General features: G+C 43.7%; 1 protein-coding gene across 16 annotated transcripts in view; it reads left to right on the top strand.

Annotated features, from left to right (window-relative positions):
- The window catches only part of FOXP1 (forkhead box P1), a 560,221-nt gene that overhangs the window by 435,440 nt on the left and 104,673 nt on the right, over positions 1 to 20,108 (top strand). The window lies entirely within an intron of this gene.

Below are 20,108 nucleotides of genomic sequence, written 5' to 3'. Positions count from 1 at the left end.
ACACCCTGCTTTCCTCTTGGCTTCCCTACGAACCAGTCCATGAACTTCGTTCTTTTCTTGCAGCACACCTGTTCGTAATTGTGCTTCTCACACCTGCCTCCCAGGCGTGAGGTTTGTGGGTCTGTATTTTACCAGCAGTGATATGATTAATAATGTTATTTCCATTTAAATTAATAAAGGTAATAATAATAGAATCAAGTTCATTGGTTGCATATGTTGATTGGTGAGGGAAAACTTAGAGTGGCCCTTAATCTTTAGCTTGAGGCATTGATAAGAAAATAAAACTTATTTTTTATGACTCTGGAGTCAGATACCCCCAGATTCAAAAATCATTTACCAGCTACATGACCTTGTCCAAGTTGGCTCCAAACTTCTTCTCTAAAGTAGAAATATCTACCAATCAGATTATTTTGGAGGATTAAGTTTAAAATACATATATGCAAAAAAAAAAGACACACAGTGTTTAAAATGTCACTTACTCTTGTAGCTACCGCTCTAATTATCCGTATTATGATAGTGGTTGTGGGTTATCACTTGTGAGATCCTGGGCTGGCCTGCACAAAAGGAATTGGAATCATATGTAATACAGAGGTTTTTCAATGGCACAGATGGGCAGAAATCTGCAGTTCAGAGCAAGTTGCATTTAGGATGGTCAGAGTGGTATTATCATCTCTGGATCTTTCACACACACCAGATGGTTCTCCAGCCAAAGAAAACTGGGCTGAGTTGATGTTCACACCCGTAGGTCCTCTGTACCGGGACCTCGTTCTCTTGTGATGGTGCAGTAACTGCACCTGCTGAGAGGAGATGTGAGCATGCGTGATGGCTGCCCTCCGCCACCCCCCAACCCCCCACCCCGACCCCTTCCTACTGCCCCTCCCCACGCCAAAGAGGAAGTTGTACAGTTATCTTCTCCTTGAGTTTATAGTGACCTGGGTGTTAGGAGAACCGGGGTAGGTACCTGAATTTCCTCATAATTTTTACTTTTCTCGATTCTTGATGTTGATGTGTTGGGAAGAGAAGTGTGGATTTTAAAGCTGCCCTGTGATGAGGCCTTCTAGACAGAGTTAACGTGCTCCTCCGGGGACCGAGTAATTTGTCACTCATCATTGCCCCGTGACTTTTCCCCCAAGGGTGGTTCTCCCACACCTGCAGGAGACTTGTTCTTTCACTTCTGTTTTGCCACATTAATTATCTGCATTTATTTTTAAAAGGGGCAAATTTTTCTCACAGCCATCAGGACCACTTGGATACCAATAGGGCAGCAGTGTTTTGTTCAAAAGCATGAAAATTGTCCCAAGAAAAGGTGAAAGAAGCTGAGGCAACAGAAATTGCTGGAAATAGGAATTTTGCTATGTATGTTATAGTGGGAGAAGAATGAGGAAAGTAAGAAACTGATTCTCTGTTAGAGACTGCAGACTGATGGTCCACGGGCTGGAGGCTATTTCGTTTGACCACAGTGTTGAAACACTTGGTGGAGTTAGTTGCAAAGGTAAAAAATCTAAAATGTTCCCCTTAAAATTCCACATTCCAGTTTATCCTAAAAAATAGTCAGAAGCTGAAACAGCGTTCCTGTAGAGCAGCAGCTATCTGGAACTCAGGAATGCTGCCTCTTTCTGCCTAGCTGTGGACTTCAGACCACCTGCTGCAGCCCTTTCTCTCACCTGCCTGCCTGCTGTAGGTCTCTTTTCCAAGGGGCCAAAAACTTCCCTAACAGACCCACCTTAGAGTCAGGAGCTCTTCCTCCTTCTGCACCAGGCAGAACTCTAGCTCAGGGATTTTGGAATTTCTTTGCCCCTGTGCATCCTGACTGTAGATTTGATGTCTTCTTGAGCCGGCTTCCCATATGAAAAGTGGAACGCAGCTTTCTGAACTAGGGCTCTGCAGTGGTGGTTCCCATATGGCAAGGATGGAGCAGGGGGTATGTACTCCTACAGGAGGAAAGTATGTATCAGACCAGATGATACATGTTTTCCCTTCCAAGGTTTGGATAATCTACTAGTTAACCTCAAAACTTGGTGCCTTAAAACAACATTGTTAACTTTGATTATTTCACACATTTTCTGTGGGCCGGAAACACGGGAGGGACTAGGCTGGGTGATTCTGGCTCATAGTCTCTCGTGAGATTACAGTTAAAATGTGAGGCTGGGGCTGGACTGGGGCTGCAGCAAAAATGGCTCACTCAGGTGGCAGGAGGCCTCACTTCCTCGGATGAGGACCTCTCTATAGCATGACTTGAAAGTCTCATAACGTGGCAGCTGGCTTCTCCCAGAGTGATCAAGCCTTTTGTTGACCTAACTTTGGAAATACCATTACTTTTGCCATAGTTATCAGTCACACAGCCCAGCCCTGACCCAGTGATGGAAAAGACTCCACAAAGCTTATATGTCAGATGGTGAGAATCTTTGGGGCTGACCCTCTGTAGAGGCATTGTTGCATGAGTGAACCAGTGTAACAGCTTACAGTGTGTTACATCCCTGAGCTGGGTTGGACAGAAATAAAGGTCAGAGGCCACCATGTGGCCTGAACACTGGTGCGCTGTTGGTTCAAAGCCCTTGGCTAAAGTGCTGCTCACCTCACTATAAGATTCCTCTGTGACTAGTACGAAAGATTGACTAAAGAAGAGATGAGTGGCACTAAGATGTTTGAGATTAGATTTCTTTCTCACATTCTCTAGATTTCCTCCAGTCTTTCCCGCTTGAACACTGAGAGGCTGTATATTCTCAAAGCTGTGAGGCCTTGGAAGATAATCACAAAGTGATCTTAAGGCAAAATCAGTAGTTCGTTATTTCTATCCCATGGCCTCTGTAGCATCTCAGAGGTTTGGCATTATTAGAAAGACTGTGTTAGTGCCCTGCCCAGCTCGGGAGTCAGGTAGTCAGATGGAAGGTTAAGAGGAACAAGTCCTTTCTGAGACTTGGAGAGACTGTTAGGAGAGTCCCTGTCCAGCCTCTGACAAGTTATCCGGTGACTGCATTGGGCTAGACACTCGACCACGGGTTTTTGGTAAGGATCAGGGAAAGCACATAGGGTCCCTAAACTCATGGAGCTGACGTTCTTTAAACCTGTAAATTAATAATAATGATGATGATGATAATAGTAGTAATAGTCACCAGATGTCAGATGACGATGAAAGCTATTAAGAAAATAAAGCTGGTTAAGATGTAGACCGTGGTGCCGAGATTCTCGTGTTAGACTGACTGGCCAGGCAAGGCCTCTTTGAGGAAGTGCTCTCTGAGTAGGGACCTCAGGTGAGTGAGTGACTCTTGCAAGTGTCCAGGGGAAGAATATTTCAGATCAAGGGGGCAGCAGGTGGAACAGCCATGCCCTCCTGACAGAAGCAAGCTTGGCTGGGCTTCCCTGGTTCACGGAGGTTCTGTCTGCTCCCAGCACCAGGGTTCTCAGTGCTGCACTCATTCTGGTGGACCATTTGCTCTGCTCTCTTGACCATAGTCTTGTCCTGACTTCACCTTCTCACATGGGAAGCACATTGTGCTGTGGTGAGTCTACATGTATTTCCCCTTCTTCTCCCCACCGAGATCTTTACAAAAATTAAGTATGCAAACAGGTATTTTTGTTTGTCTCACTTGAGTCGCTTTTGCATAATATAACAAGCCCATGATTTCACATGTACAGTAATTCATAGAAAGTGATAGTCATCTTGCTTCGACACCTTAGTTCTCAAAACTAGCTTGCTAAATATAGCACCTTCTCAGCCCCATATAAGGTGGCATTAAAAAAAAAAAGAAAAAATAAAGGTCAGAGTTCCCCCACCCACGAATTTGGTCATAAAAACAGCAAAGCAGGGTTTTTTCTGAATTTGAATCAGTAAATTTTTAATTTAAATAGTGTCCTGTTTTGACAAAGTGCTAAACCACAGAAGTCTCAGAAAGGCACTATTAAGCTTTTGTCAATACCTGCTGGCATCTCTCAACAGGAAGCTTGGGATGGCTTCTGTTGTCATTTTTGTGATACACCAACGAGGAATGCGTACCCTTATTTGTTGCATCCGGGAAATGGTCACAAGAGCTCCGGCGTGGCTCCAGCCTGTTGACATTAAGTTTAATGTGTTGCGTAACCCTTTGCCAGACAAAAACCTCTATTGTTTCTTTTGTTCAGCTAGTCAACATTCGATTTGGGGCTTTGCTAAGTGCGCTTCTAGAGCGAGGAGGCACCATAGAGCATCGCACCAGCTTGCCCTCCTAACCCGCCCCGACGACAGCGAGGGGAGCCTGGCCACCTTTCCTGCCTTGGTCCTATGATCTCATCCCTGATACAGCTCAGCTCTGCCAGGCCTGCGCGGCTCCTGGGTGGCTTGGGAGAAGAAATCCGAGGGAGGAGCAGGGCTCTTTGTTGCCATTCATTCCTGCCGCCTCCCTTCCCTCTCTGCATGTGGCATGTTGAAGAGTTAAGTTGCATTTTACTGTAAAGGTGACTGCTTTTTTCTTATGGGGCCTTCAGGGTAAACAGCCGTTAGTTTCCATCTGTGAACACACATGTAGCTTATGTTTGGGGAGGGCGCGCGGTGCTTCCGAAGTCATTATTTTCCCTGTCCTGTTTATGCTCCACGGTTGTGCGTGGATCGATTGCATGCCCGGGTGCCAGACCGAGAGCTAGCCTGTAATTCCAGCTGAAATGGGTTACAGTTGAAAGTAGGCCAGGGTGGAATCAAGTGATGGATCAAGCAAATAGCTTTTAATTTTACGTCAATTGGTTTTTGACTTTGCCCTGGGGCAGAAGTTTGCAGCCCAGGGTCACGTTAGATGTTGCTCATGAGTTGGAAGAGAGGCCTCCTTGGAAAGCGTCTGGTAAGAAGGAACTCAGCATTTCCATCCTTGCCTCTCAGTGACTGACAGGGAAACTGGAGATGGCTTCTCTGGCCTGGGATTGCAACCCTTATGTCTCAACCAGCTAGAGATGCTAGAAATCAGAAAAGGCAAAAACTGTTCCAGATTCTCCAAGGATAGAATGAGCATGACATTTATTAAACGTGTCCCCCCCAACACTTTTTTCTAAATAAATTGCATAATAATGACATTGGTAAATGACGTTGTCACATAAAAAGAAATTAGAAGATTCCCTTTTAGGCAGGGCTCACAAGTCCCTTCAAGATGGTTTTAACTAACAGCCCTCCATGGGTAAGCCACAGCTGCTGGGGACAATCAGAGAGGGTGGAGACGTCTTTTTGCCCCTCGCCCAAGGACAAATGATGGGAGTGGCCACCTGCCAACAGGAGATCCAGTTTCAAGTTTCAGGCTACAAAGAAAACAGTTATAAAAGATTTTCAATCTGATGTTTTTAGTTCCAGATTTTATCATTGTTGGCCGTGCAGTCAAAAGAAGTAGCCCCTCTTCAGAGGCACAGAGAACCGCGTCTGAATCCTGACCTGCCACTCTGACCTTGGGCAAGATCTTTAACCTTTTCATTTTTGTTTGAGTATCTGTGAAATGGCTATAAATGATACCCACCTCACAAGCTTAAGGTGAGGACCAAATGAAAACTGGAACATCAGACATCCAGCCTGAGACACCCAGCTTGTGACATACTTAACAGAAAATGCTAATAATGTTCTCAGAACTTGATGGACTTGTTTATGATGACTTTAAGACACCAGGTTATTATTAATATTAGGAAAAATCTTAAGCCATAAGACCTCACTTGTCTTAGGCTAGAATTTCATAGAATGTCTTAGGAGAATAAATGAAATTTTGAATGCTGAGTAGTAATGAGGTTCAGAGTGGAAATACCAAATGGAAGAAAAAGTAGTTCCAAGATGTTGATGAGCTGGACAGAAAGATCGTTGAATGAAATAAATAAACCTCTAATGGAGAACACCTATTTCATGCCCAAATCTATATATTCAAACAATGATTAAATTTTAAAAATCATTTTATAAAGAAGAAATCAAAGCCTTTAAAAAATTAATATTATTTAAGAGATTAATCTATAAAAACCTCTTACGTTAAAATGGCCAGGTCTCAGTAACTAATGGGAAACAGTATAATTTACAGAGTGTACATTTTGAAATGAGTCACCATGAAGGCAGAATGTGTTTCCCTAGAATACAGTTCTCTCTCACTCTCCACTGGTAATTGATTCCAAGACCCCTTGGATACCAAAGTCCAAGGATGCTCAAGTCTCTCTCTTTTTTATTTATTTATTTATTTTTTTTAAGTGGGAGGTAATTAAGTTTATTTATTTGTGTTTAATGGAGGTACTGGGGATTGAACCCACAACTTCATGCATGTTAGGCAGACACTCTACCACTGAGCTATACTCTTCCCACCAACAAGGATGCTCATGTCTATTATATAAAATGGTGTTGTTATTTGCACATAACCTACACATATCCTCCTGCATACTTTAAATCATGACTACTTATAATACCTAATACAATGTAAATGCTATGTAACTAGTTGTCTGTATGTGGCAAATTCAAGTTTTGCTTTTTTGGAACTTTCTGGAATTTTTGTTTTCCTGAATGTTTTCAATTGACGGTTGAATCCACAGATAAGGAACCACAGATAAGGAGGGCCAGCTGTATGTGGATTATATTAAAATAGTTGCTAACAGGTTTTGTAAATCGTTTATTGCCAGTCTTTGTGAAAGTGTGATTGTCATAGTTTGGCACATTGGACCTAGAAGAAACTTTAATGTTGAATTCAGGGTAAAGAGAGAAACAGACTTGAGAGTGAAGAATCAGTCTAAAGTGGAGGGTTTGTGGAAAAGGACAGTAAAAGAATTTTGAGTGAAAACCCATTGAACCACGAAGTCTTAATTGTAACTTTCATCATGAGACTTTAAAGGGGATTTCTTTGTATTTTTCTTTTTAGATAGTAAAATGTCTTGAAGAAATTCCCAGGGCTTGTGAATGGAAGACACTTCATTGAATTTTAAAGTGATGTTGCAGGCCCGCCCTGATAAGAAACTTGTAAATTTGGGTGATTGAAAGAAAAATGTACATATGGTGAATTGAAACCCAGTGATTGATGCGTGGCTGGGACAGTCTGAGTACACTTGGGGTTGACTCGGGGAATCCCTCCCAGAATGGCATCACATGAACCAAGATGTGGCCCTGCCATCATGTGCTTTATAATTTGGTGTTTCCCTCTTGCTCTGCTTTTCAAAGTTGATTGGCTATATTAATATAACTACTTCTTAATGTGGAAAGAGGTACCTGTATTAGTCAGATGCAAATGTCAAAACCTGACTAGCTGGTAATGGGGGGGAAAGTCTGTTGGCCCACAGAACTTGAAAGTTCAAAGGTTAGCCTGGCCTCAGACACAGCTGGGACTGGGCACTCAAGTAATGTCATCAGAACTTGGTCTAGCTCCATCTTTTTGTTCTGCTTTCTTTTTGTGTTGGCTTCATTCTTTGTCAGGTTCTCCCTTTGCTGAGGCAAGATGGCTTCTGAGAGCCCCAGACGGACAGGTTCACAGTATAGCAACTGCTGCAGAAAATAAATATCTCGCCCAGTCATTCCAACAAGAGTCTCTGAAGTGACTGAATGACTTGAGTCATCTGTGCCTGAATCAATCACTGGGAATATGCTGATTGGCTAGGAGTGAGCCATGTGCCCACCTCCAGGTTTCCCTGGATAGATTGACTACATTAAAAAACCACATAGATGCAGAACAAATAAGAGTAAATTGATATAGCTCCGTTTTCATTTTAGAAGATGGATGAGTGATTCTGTATAGAAATTTTACCCCACGTCACCTTAAAGAGGGAGAGACACACCATATTGTTTGTTTCACCCTGTCAGCAAGTTTAAAGGAAAAATCACTTCCCTTACTCGCAACCCTGTGAGTAAGTGCTTGTAAAGCTTTGGAGAGCAATGTAACTTAATTACCTGGGAATCAGTTTCCTCATCAAAAACCAAAGACCTAGAATATTCCTGCAAGTCCCTTTGTACTGGGGGGAAAAAAGTCTGTATTTCAAACTTTGAATTCATCATGGTAGTGGTTTTCATATTATGCCCATTTCATAGACTAGTATGTTCTGTACTATCAGCATTGTCTGGTAACATTTTCTCCAATGATGGAAACCGTCTACATCTTTGCTTTCCAATATGGTAGCTTCTAGCCATATTGGCTCTTGGGCACTTCCTGTGTGGCTAGTGTGACTGAGGAGCTGAATTGCTAATTTTATTTGTTTGTAATTAATTTAAACAAATAGCCATGTGTGACTAGTATCTGCACTTGTTGGACAGCTCAGTTCTCGATTAATTGCCAGGTAGAATTATGTGGATTTTAGATGAGTGACCATGGGAGATGACTTACATCTTGACTTTCTATGCCTTTGGTGAGTAATAATTAAGTTTATTTTTCATTCATAATTTGTAGTTAAAATAAAAAGTGCTGGTCGTTCCAACAAATAACAGAAAGACTATTGTCCCTCAACCAAAAAAGAGTGTTAAGTGTTGGAGGTTGATTATTTTAGTTTTTGTGGTTCCTCATGTATCTGCACTGCCAGGTGGTGTGAAGCAATGGAAAGAATGCTTAATTAGCAATCAGAAGTTTGGGGTTCTGGTGTCGGTTCTGCCAGGAACTACTTAGATGTGTGACCTTTGGCTAGTCATTTTTCCTTCCTGGGCTAGAGTTTTCTCATCTGGAAAATGAGGGGGTGGGATGAAGGTGATCTCTAAATCTATTCCAGATCAAAGTTTCTATGGTTCTTTTTCTTCGTTCTCATGGCCAGGATGGTGGCTGAGAGTTTCTCTTTCTGCAGTTGCTGAGTGTATGTATGGGTAATTGAACGAACTAGGGAGATACTTTGGACTATTGGATCCAAAAGAACCCTGAGGAAAGTCAAAGTCTGCTTCAGCATTGTTCAGTATTCTCATCCAAGGTACATCATGAAGAAAATGAGTAGCGGGTAGCATTAAGTCAGTTTAGTCTGAAATGGCCTTGTTTTGCTACTTCCAGAGTTGAAAGTGGAGGTAAAGGCTTCAGAGGGAGGGTATTTGTAAGATGGGCTAAAGTGAAGGATATTGAGTGAAGGACAAAGAGGAAGAATGTTTAGCCAAAGTGAGCTCGGGCAATGAGTTCATCAAGTGAGACCATAACTTACACTGCTTGGTAATCCCAAAGAAGGAAATTCATAGATGCTAAGACATTCTTTGGTACCCAGGGAAGTTAGGGTTAAGGGAAGATGTTTGGAGTGACTTCATCTGTAGAAGGCTGGATTTTGAAGGAGGAGATGAATCACAAATGAAGAGAAAAAGGAAGGAAAGAACGCGGGCCAGATTTGCAAGAGCAGGTAGGAGGCTTTTGAAGTGTTCCAAAGGACAGTGTGGTAGGATGTGTCAAATCGGTGCAGAGGAAGAGAGGCATCAGCTGGGGCTGAAGAGAAACACAGTGTTTATTTGGTGATTTAATTTTGATGTTCAGTAATGACATAGTTTAATGGTGGTGTTATCGTGCGATAAAGCGGCAGAGTTAAAACATGGACGGATGTGCTCATGGTGGCGACTTCCCATTGTAAATAAAACCTCCTGTCCCCTGTCTCCATAGGATCGTTCAGACATGGCTGCATCTTGTAGCTTTATTTTTATTTTTTAACTGGCTGTCTTTATGTATGGAAACAGTCATCTCCAGAGATTCATTTTCATTTCAAAAAACTTCTAAAGGTGTTAATTGCATTTTTTAAAACTTTTATGTAATTATTTAAAATTATTCTACCAGCGCCATAAATCAGAACTTTCCCCATTATATCGCCAGTGAACATTTATGACCTGTTTAGACAGTTTTGATTTATAGGTTTAGGAAACAAGACTATGGAAACCATAGCCAGGTTTTAATTTGGAAATTTCTTTAGCCAGGTCTGTTTCTGCAGAAAGGAGAAAAGGAAAGCTGGTGGGAGGGGTGGATTGGGAGGTGTGGCCCACCCACACCCATTAGATACAAGAGAACAGGGCACAAGACCCTATCTGGGGGATCCTGCTCTGACATGAGCATTTAGAATGTCTCTCACAGGTGGTTTAATCTTTCCAGGCCTTATTTTTCAATACTGGTTCCGTGTAACAGGGTGCCTGATTCTGAGTGAGTTCTTTAACTTTCTAGGTCTCAATTTCCCCATCTCTTAAGTATAGATTAACAATAGGCTCTCTTCAGTGGACTGTGGCATCGACTAAGTAAGTTTGCCCACTTAGGCAAGGAAAAGCATTTGTCCTATGAAGCATTTGCCACGATCCAGGTACCATGTTAGATGCCAAGTGAAGGTGGCAGAAGGAGGCCACGCTGACGCCCTGCCTGACCACTCCTGGTGCCTTCAGTCTGGAGCAGGCTGACCCCACGGATGCATGTGAATGGTCCCTGGTGTGAAACTGCTCTGGGTAACTGTCAGATGACAGTGATGGCACTCCACTCCAGATGTTGTGAAACACGAGGATGCACACATTTAGAAAACATCGCAATACATCTGAGATGATGCGATTCTAGGAATTTAGAGATGACAAAAACTGTGTGTGTAGAGGAAGGGTAGGGACAAGTTAATAGGAGATGAAGAATCATATTTTTTTTTTTAAGTCTCAACAGGCTGAAATTCTGGATCAAAGTGAAAAAGATCTTTCATGGGAATGAATGCACAGCCCATACCCCTGCCCAAGTGCAGAGTCAAGAGCTCAGTGGTTCATGTGATGGTTAGTTAGGGGATGGTTGTAAAACCACTAGGAGCCAATTGTGCCCTGGTTGAGGGGGTGGGGGAAACCAAGGACCCTGGGCTACATTAATAGAATAATGAAGAATGAAGCATCTGTCTCTCGTGGGGGACAGGTGACACTTGGCCTGCCGTGTTTAGTTGAAGGATGTGGGGGCAAGCTGGAGCAGAAGGCCTTTGGGCATCACTTGTCCAATGCTGGTTAGATCTCTGAAACAAAACCAGAACCTGTTTGGTGCTTTAAGGGGAGGGACCAAAGCAAGATAGTTTGAGGCTCTGGTAGGAAGGGGCAGAGTTAATCTGGTGCAGGGTTAAATAGTCATCCTTTGACATTAACTTGGTCTCTGAGTGTGCAACTCCAAGAATCCAGGTGACCACAGAAGTAAGATCATGCCAGCTCTAGGTCTTCTGCTTTCGAAGAAAAGGGTTGGGTTGCTATGTTTTGTGAGTGTTCCATGGGCCCAATTAAGTGTGGGCTGTGGCCTTTCTCTAGGTTTTTTCCTGCATTGGGTACGAGCCTCCGGTGTAGAGCAAAATGAAGTAGAGATGCCTCGAGCAATGAAAAGCCTTTTTCAGGGTGTCTGGTGTTGGCAGCAGCTCAGGAAATTGCTTTTCCCGCCCTTTCAGTCTTATCTCCATGCAGGCTTCTTTTCATTTGACAAAATTAGCAAGAAAAAAGAAGATAGATGATTTTTTTTTTTTAATCTGGATAGCTATACCTTCAGTAGGTACAGTTGTGTTGGACTCAGTGACTTGAGTTTATTCACAGCTAGGAAAAGTCAAGTGATTTATATAAACCTTGAATCATAGTTTCTATTCCTTTTTTTTTTTCTTAAGAAACTTTCAACAAATCTGATTGATCATTGATGGCTGTATACAGATTGATTTTTTTTGCACACGAGGTCACTCCATCACAAAATTGGCATCGACAAGATTTTAGCCCCTAATTTGATGACACGGAGAGGCCCTCTTGTTGGCAGATGTGCACGTTACGTAGAGAGATGCTGTTATCTAACATGTAGCCAAGTTCCTTCTTCCTCAGGCCTATGCTATGGACCGCAAGAAGAAAGAGTGTGGAATTTGTCTCTTGGAGTGTTTAGAAAAAATATGCACGTGAAACATAAATGGAATGAAAGAAGCAAAGAACAAGTGAATGAAGGAGAAAGAAAGAGAAAACATTAATTCATTTGGTTTATTCATTTGTTTAAAAATTCATTAAGGGGCTGTTCTGCATGGGGCACTTTGGCCTTGGATGAGCTAATTACCATTTGATAGGATGCTGTAATGCCCCCTATTGATGGTAAATGCTGTCGGAAGTCAGGGAAGTTGGTACCACCCCATGGTTAGTGCCATGGACCAGAAGATGGCTGAGTTAATGGAGTGGCCTCTTTCATTCTCTTACATGGATGCCTGTTTGTTTTTCCGTCAAGGAGGATGCTTTGCCTAATGAAGTAGTTTTGGTTTAGACTTGGCTCCTTTCTCCTCTTCTGTAATATTCCATCTCACAGAACTCGGCAGGCCTTGAGCTGTCCTTCCTGCCCGCCCCCCATTTCGCTGAAAAGGAACAAGCAAGTAAGAACCAGAGCCGCCTTCTCCCCAGCACAGCGAGGGAGCCTTCCCAAAAGCGCACCGAGACTCGGCCTCGTGGTTGAGTGACGGGAGCCTGGCTGCCCAGAGGGAGTGATGGGTGCAGGAGCAGTGGAGGTCCCGACCCTGCTGGTCTTGGTCTGTTTCCTCTCCTCAGGGGTCAGCATATAAGTCCTCAGTGCTTTGTAGGTTTGCCCCTGTCTTAGACGTGGATTCTCTTCATGCTTTTGTTTCCCCTAATTGTATAATAAGATGTCCCCGTCTGATTTGGCATTATTTAAACCCTTTGGTGACCAAGGTACTCCATCCTTGAGTCTAGGCTCCTTAACATGATGTTAGTGGTTTCCATCCCCTGGTGATCTGTCAGACTCACCCTCCCAAAACCTGCAGAGTCAAAAATTGGAAAGATCGGAATCACGGTGTTAAGAGCATGCCAGGATTAAAACAACAAACATCTGACTCTGCATAGTTCGGGGAGAGTGTGTGTGTGTGTTTGACCCGGCTTAGGTCAAGGCTGGGAGAAAGTCCGTTCAGTACTGGGCACAATGTAGATGAAAGACAGAGGCCATGTTCCCTAACAGGACGAATGAGGAGAGGAAGAGATGAATGCATTTTTGAGATGAGAAATACAGGTGAAATTGGGAAAAAGAAGAAAAATCCTTCGATCTCAAAGGAAGGGAGCTACAGCATGAATTGTAATTGCCTCAGCCTAGTGAGGTACCTCACAGCGCCCTGGTGTTATGGTTCATGCTGTCTCCAGTGTGAATGTGCATGCTCCTCCCAGGAGCTGAAATATCCTCCCCAACCCTGCCCGCACAACTACCTGGGACAGACCATTATCCTTCAATACGCAGCCTAATCCTTGTCTTATTTTAGAAGCCCCCTTAACCCCTAGGGTCGGGGAAGAAGCCCCTCTTCTCTGCCCTCTAAATGTACGTGTATGTCTTTTTTGTTTTTTGGTAATTCAGCAAATAGTCAAATGATGGCTGACGCCGTGCCCTGTGCCCGGGGAGCCCTGAGAGTTTTCTTTACCTTGGGTGGTGTGGACATTGGCAATTTTGAAAGGAAGCTAAAAGTCAGCTTGTTAGGTCAACAAGCCACGATCTGTTTAGGGGCAAACTCTGGAGCCGTGGTGGCTGGGGTTCCACCAAAGGGCATCCCTTCCCAGAGACAGTGGTAGCAACACATCATGAAAACATAGGCTGACGGTTCCAGTCATGAGATCTCATGTTGGCCAACTTACATGTTCTCAGCATGCAGGGCAAACGCCTCCCTAGATTATCCCAGTGGGTCCTTGGGAACTTATTTTGTAAACCACCAAACTCCTTCCCGCACCCAAGTGAGGAGCTGGCTGGTAGACCTGTCTCGCAGGGTAGGTAACCTCTAGGTAACAGTGCGGCTGCCTCATTCTCTTGTGTTTAAAAACCAAAACAAGCAAATATCTTCTTCCATTGAGATCAAATGGATGAAAGAGCTACTGCTTGGATAATTTTTGGAGTTAGGATCAGTACTAACTACATCACAGAAAAATAAGAAGTCTGCAAGAGTTAAAAAAAAAAACAACTTTTTGCCTTCAGGTATTTAATTATAGCAAAAGGAAAAGGTTGCAGGCAAAGCGGTGTGTAGTAACAGTAATAATGGTATTAGGAAACATTGACGTGCTCGCAGGATGCCAGGCACTGACCCATATTATCTCATTTAATCCTTGCAACAACCCTTTGGGAGAAGTACTAGAATTAGTTCCCTCTATGTATGTAGAAACTGAGGCACATAGAGATTAAGCATTTACCGAAAGTTCAGTCGAGACGTGATGCAGCCCTGGAACCCTCAGCTGTCTCTCTCTCTCTCTCTCAGGCTCCCGTCCCAAAGTGTCTGGGTGCCTCTTATGACAAGGGACAAAATAAGCCCCATCACAGTGATGTTCCATCTTTTCATCTAAGATACTGTTGTTGCTGGTAGAGCTTGGGTACCATCAAGGCCAGAACTGCTGGACTGCTGTCTGGTGCCCAGTGATGTCTTGGAAGAAGGAAAGTCTGTCTGCCTGTTTGTGGGTGTCTGTCTCTTCTCAGCAGTGGTGATGAGGGTGTGAGAATCAAGGGGAAGAAACTCAAGAGAGTGCATGAGCCCTCACCCCACTGCCTCTCCTCCTAGCCTGGTTGTGGCTGTGGACAGATGAAGGGACAATTTCACGTTCGTGTGGTCGGCCAGCCTTGTCATTGTGGATTTAAGAAAGAAGCAAAGGGGCTCTCGGAATTTTACCTTTGTATTCTTTCAGGTTCCATTCATGCTGACCCATCAGTGACCCTTGGTCACATTTGTTTTCCGAAGGAATGAAACTGGACCCGCCTCTCTGTCCTTCCAGACCTAGTTCTAGCCCCTAGCCTGGTCTCCAGCTTAGCAGAGGGTACAAAAGGCTTGTTTTGGAGTCATTCAAGTCCCTCTTCTCCCCTCGCTAGCTGTGAGATACTGGAGAAGTAATTTCAACTCCCACAGCCTCAGTTTCTTTACTTAAGTGGGCACAATAATGCCTCATTCATAGGGTTGTTTTGAGGATTAAGAGTTGCTATGGAAAGGGCCAAACCCATCATGTGCTCCCAGTAAATATTTGCTATTTGCTATATTTCTCAGCCTTCCTATTACTAGGCACCAGCCTTTTCCCTCATTTTTCCCTTCCTTTGTCAAATCCTGTTTTGAGGATCCAGGACATACCTCCCAGTTTGCAACTGGCATTTTTTTGTAACACCTTCTCGATCACAACTGGCTTTGGTCTTTGTTTTCTTAGCGTTATCTCCAAGTCTCTGGAGCTCTGTAACCAGGAAGTGAGAGACTCCCTAATGCAGGACTGAGCTCTTGAGGGGACAGTCACACCGCACCAGCCAAGTGACCTCAGAGGAGTCCCCCAACACCTGCTAACATCAGAGAGTTTGCTGGGCTAGGCACTCACGACCAGGTCCTCACCAAGCATCATATGAAAGATTCACACCAATGCTCTCGAATTAGGGAAACTGAGTTTAAAAATGGACACCCCCCCAAAATAATCAAGGAAACTTCTATCTACTGTAAGGCAGATAATTGCTCCCACTTTTACAGTTGAGGAATGAACTTTTGTGACTCACCTAGTGTGCTGGTGCATAGCGAAGATTGGATTTAAACCTACATCTCTCATACTCCAAACTCCAGGTAACTTTGTCCACATGCAGTGAGCATAACAGGATTCCTGTCTGGTAGGTTATCATGAGAACAACGAGATCGTATATGGTGGGGCTTTGCAACTTGAGAAGGCCAGCCAGAGATGGGTGTATGGCTAAAAATTGCTGCTGTTACACTGTACGTGCCCAGCCAGGAAGAAGTCAGGAGTAGCGGAAGGTAGAGGGGAGAACGTCAGAGGGCAGAACCAGCTGGTCGTGCAGTGGGATGGTGAATGGATAAGAAAGGGTGTCAGAAAACAGTTCACTGCAGAGCTCCCTCATTTCAAAGGTCTGGCCTGTTGGGTTGTGACATTACATAGATGTGTCCTGACCCATCTCAAAAATTGGACATCACTGAATTTAATTAAGATCAATTAGACATTCCTCCTATTGTTCAAACACACAATACCTTATTTGTCTGAAAAGAACAAAGTTCTATATGACCTGAAAGCTTCCTGCTACATCTCTTGCTTTTCCTTCAGAGGGATGAGATGCCATTTAAAACAATAAATAATTGGCCTGTAGGCTGGACTGTATGCTTTTCTTGTATATATTTTCTTAAGACAAGAGTTATTAGAGCTCAGGAGTCTAGGGTCTCTGTGATACTATGCTTTCTTCCAAATTGCTTTTTTAATCCAACTCAGACCTTACCTGTGGCTTAAACCTGAGGTGGAAATGCCACTCCCCCCATCGGTAATTAATTACTTCATGTATAAAGCTTGCCTCTCTCCTTCCGGATATGAAATAGACAAAAGCAGGTGAATGGCTTGGAAGGGTGGACAAGAAACTCAGAAAATCATTCGGATGGGAGAGAGATCTTTTATTGTTAAAGAAGACAGGGAAAGAAGAACATAAACATGCTTGGAAGTCAGGTTGTTTTAGCATCCTCATCTGAGGCCCCAACTCAACTCACCAAGTCTTAGAGCATGTGGTGTAACTTATTCAATGGAGAAGGTGTTTATGTTTCTCAGGGTTTATGCCCTAGAGAGGGTCAGAATAAAAGCTTTTGAGTTGTTTTCCAAATACAATTTTCCCCCTCCCTTTGCACCCTGATTTACTGTTGATATGGTAGTGTCCAAGATTTCCAATGCTCTAAAATCCTACTTATATTTTTTAAACTATATTCCTGCTAGTTTTCTATATGACATTAATTGTAAGCTTAAAAAAAAAACCTCGAGATTAGTCCTCTGCTAGTGTCAAATGTGTACCTTATACATAATTAGTAGTTAGTAGTGACAATTGTTATTGTTATTATTAAAAGAAACAGAGAGAGTATATTACCCATCTTTTTCCTTGAGTGAAGTGTGTAAGCTTAGCGAGGTTAGGTGCAATCACCTATGCCTGCAATCACACTGTTAATTTATGACAAAGTCATTCATAGAACCCTGTGTCCTGTCTGATACTCCTGTATCATCTCAGGGTTAAACAGACCACTTGAGGCCACTTTGGGCTAAGAAAAAAATCTTCCTAACTCCTTACTGACCTGTTGGATGAGTCCCAGTTTGGGACTGTTTGGAAAGCATGTGTGCCTTTAGAGAGCGGGAAGTGGGGGCCAAGGAGTGTGCACCTTGAGGTGCTGCTTCAGATTCTGTTCCTGACTCCTTACACATCTCCTCTCTTCCCAGCCTTCCTCTTCCATACCCTGTCCCCCACTGAGAACTGGCCTTATCAGTTTTTTCTAGGAAGGAAGACAAATTTTTGGAGTTTTATATGGTCTCTCTTTAAGGTAGGGGGGAGAGAGAGAGAGAGAGAGAGAGAGAGAGAGAGAGAGAGGGAGAGAGAGAGAGTGTGTGTGTGTGTGTGTGTGTGTGTGTGTGTGTGTGATCGGTAACTATTAAGGAAAGAAAAGCCATAGAAAGCTATAGGGCCCCAGAAAAGGTTTTCTGTGTAGTGGTTTCTATGCCTCAGAGTGTGGAAGGCAATTATCTTCGGAGGGGATTCCACAGCCCTGCGCGGGCTTCCCCGGTGTAAGATTTATTGTCGGCTGGACTGGGTGTTCTTTATAAGAGCATTTACTCGGCATCTAAAGCGCTGTCAAGAGTGCTGCTTCCTGAATGCTTCTGAGGCTGCAACTGCTAAGCTTCATTTTCCCGTCTTGGAGATATATTTTTGAATTGGTATGCAGGGATTTGTAAGGCCTCGTGTTTCCCATTGACACTGACAGGAGTTGCCCCGTTAAACCCTTGCACGCTGCTGTGGAAATTCACCCGCTGATGCCCGGAGCCCTCCTCCCAGCCCGTGGCTCGCATGCACAGGCACCTGTCATAGGGAAGCAGGCCCGGGAGCCTGTCCTGCTGTTTGGTGGAAGTCACACCAGTTCATCAGTTGCAAACTTAACTGTTGTCTGACTTAAACAAAGGGTAGACCAAAGCTCTTCTTTTGCCTTCTTTTCTCTCCCACCTCCCTTTTATGTGGATCTTGTGAATGCCAGAGGAAAACTTGAGCCAAGAGTCAGCTAAATATACTGTATCATGAAACCTTAGGGACGACTGAAATGGGAACGGTGGCCCTTTACTGCTCAGAAGGTGTTTTATTGAAAATGTACCGACATACCTCTCCCCGGAGAGAGAGCAAAAGAGAAGGCAAGATGCCCAACAGGAACACAGGTTGTTCTCGGTGAGCTAAAATATAGAGCTTGGCACTCCTGCGCTGTGAGCGAGCCGGCAAGGGACTAGACGGATGTGCGTTTTTACATTAAAAGCGCCATATTTCACCATCAGCCCCCCTCCCCCCATTTTTTTTTTCAGTGTCTTAATTTATATATTCCAGTTAATAGTTCATCACATGGCCTTTCTCTCTCCAGCTTTTAAAAGTTGCTTTTTGAAAAAGTTGAGGTAGTTGGAATGTCTTAGTCCCGGCAGGCTTGCCAGCAGAGGGCAGGCGTAAAGAAGGTTTTAACATGAGGGTGTGTCAACCTAGGGTCACAGGAGGGTGGCGTGGCACAGGAGGGAGACTGCTGAGCATTGTTTGAGGGCAGGATAGAACACGCTCCCTCTACCTCCGTGCAGGTCTGCTGTGCATCACAGGGTTCCGGAAAAGCTGACTTTACTGCCTAAAGAGGGCCAGTGCCTTTCTCTGAGACTCAGCGATTTCTACGTAATTAAGCGTTTGAAGAAATACTCACATATAATCTCATCCCCCAAGAGCCATCTTTTCTTTTTCCCTTCAGTAACCTAGTTCTGGTTATTTTATGCCTAACATCGAGGGTTTGCATGTAGGTGTGTCATAAATGCTGTCACTCTTGGAAGTGGAAATAAGGACTCCTGCTTGATGTGGTTGTGATTCTTTTTTTTCCTGATACCCAAAGGATCAAGCTCTTTGGGAAATGCTCTCCTGACCTCAAACATGTACCTTTTTTGGAGAGCTTTATGCACTTCAGTGTAATCTGTTCTAACATTATGGTGAAAACCACTCCTACCTTCTACATTATATTAAAACATGAGATTATAGTTTTATCACAAATGAGAGAGAGTAATTTGTTACTGTCAGTTGGATACAGAGTTAGGAAGGCATGTTGCCCTTTTATCTTTTCCAGGCGTTAATCTTGTTTACCGGTGACGATTTACGAATGTCTTTACATTTAGAGCAAGGGATTTTTTTTTTTTTAGAGTGGGTGGTAAATGTTTTCTGTAGCTTATGTTCCCATCATATTCATATGTCACCTGAGTGTTGACATGTCACAGTGTGTGTACATAAAATCTACTAGAAACAATTGCATTATAAAATGTTGCATCCAGTGAAAATGCTAATGACAATTAGGAAGATGTCACGAAGAGAAATTTTAACTCCCGTGCAAGAGTGAGAACTCACCGCCTTTTCCCTTGGCCAAGCGGGCCCCGAAGAAAAACAACATAATTACCTTCTTTGTCCACATAGATGTACCAGTGACATAAACAGTATCAATATGGAGCTAACTAGCTTAGCTCCCTGTAGATGGATGATGTATTAATTTATATTTCTAAGTAAAAGCACCACTTAAATCAAGAAAGAACGGCAGTCCCTTGGAGACAAATGCCCAAATCTCAGGAATTGGGCATGGCTGTTGCAATTTAGTATCTCTAATTGGCTGCCAGTTGGCGGTCTTTGGAGACACCAGAAATACTAAGGCAGGGCTCCCTCTGGAGAGACTTTCTTCCCTGGTCAGGTCTTCAAGCCCAGGCCTGGAGCGAGGGGCTTAAATGTTGTATTCCTGTTGTTCTAGTGTTTTCTCTCCAGCAACAGAGTCACTGGGTTGAATCTCTTTTAAGTTCTGTCATTTCAGAATACGTTCTGGGCACGCCACTAAATTAATTGGAAACAGGAAAGGGAATAAGTGTTAAAAAGCAAGGGTTGTTTGGAAGATGATGGGGAATTGAATTAGGGTTTTGGCTTCCCATGACATTTTTTTTTTCCAACCCATCAAATTGTTCATCAATTTTTACTTGACTCCCTCCAGCAGATCAACTTGATGGCAACACATGTGGCAGTAGTTCCCTGTGAAAACGTGGTAGCGGTTAGCTGTTTGGGCAGGTCTCTCGCTCTTAGCGTTGCTAGAAATGTGTGAGCCTGTGTCCAGTGATGTGTCCTTTCCCTGGTTATTTCCAAGCAGCTTCCAGCAACGCAGGGCCTCTGCGGGAGCTGCGGACCACGTGGACCGGGCGCTGTGGCTGGGGTCTCCTCCACTGCGGTGCCATC

The sequence above is a fragment of the Vicugna pacos genome, chromosome 17, assembly GCF_048564905.1.
Source record: "Vicugna pacos chromosome 17, VicPac4, whole genome shotgun sequence".
NCBI classification, from domain to species: domain Eukaryota; kingdom Metazoa; phylum Chordata; class Mammalia; order Artiodactyla; family Camelidae; genus Vicugna; species Vicugna pacos.
This window is presented reverse-complemented; position numbering and strand designations above follow the sequence as displayed.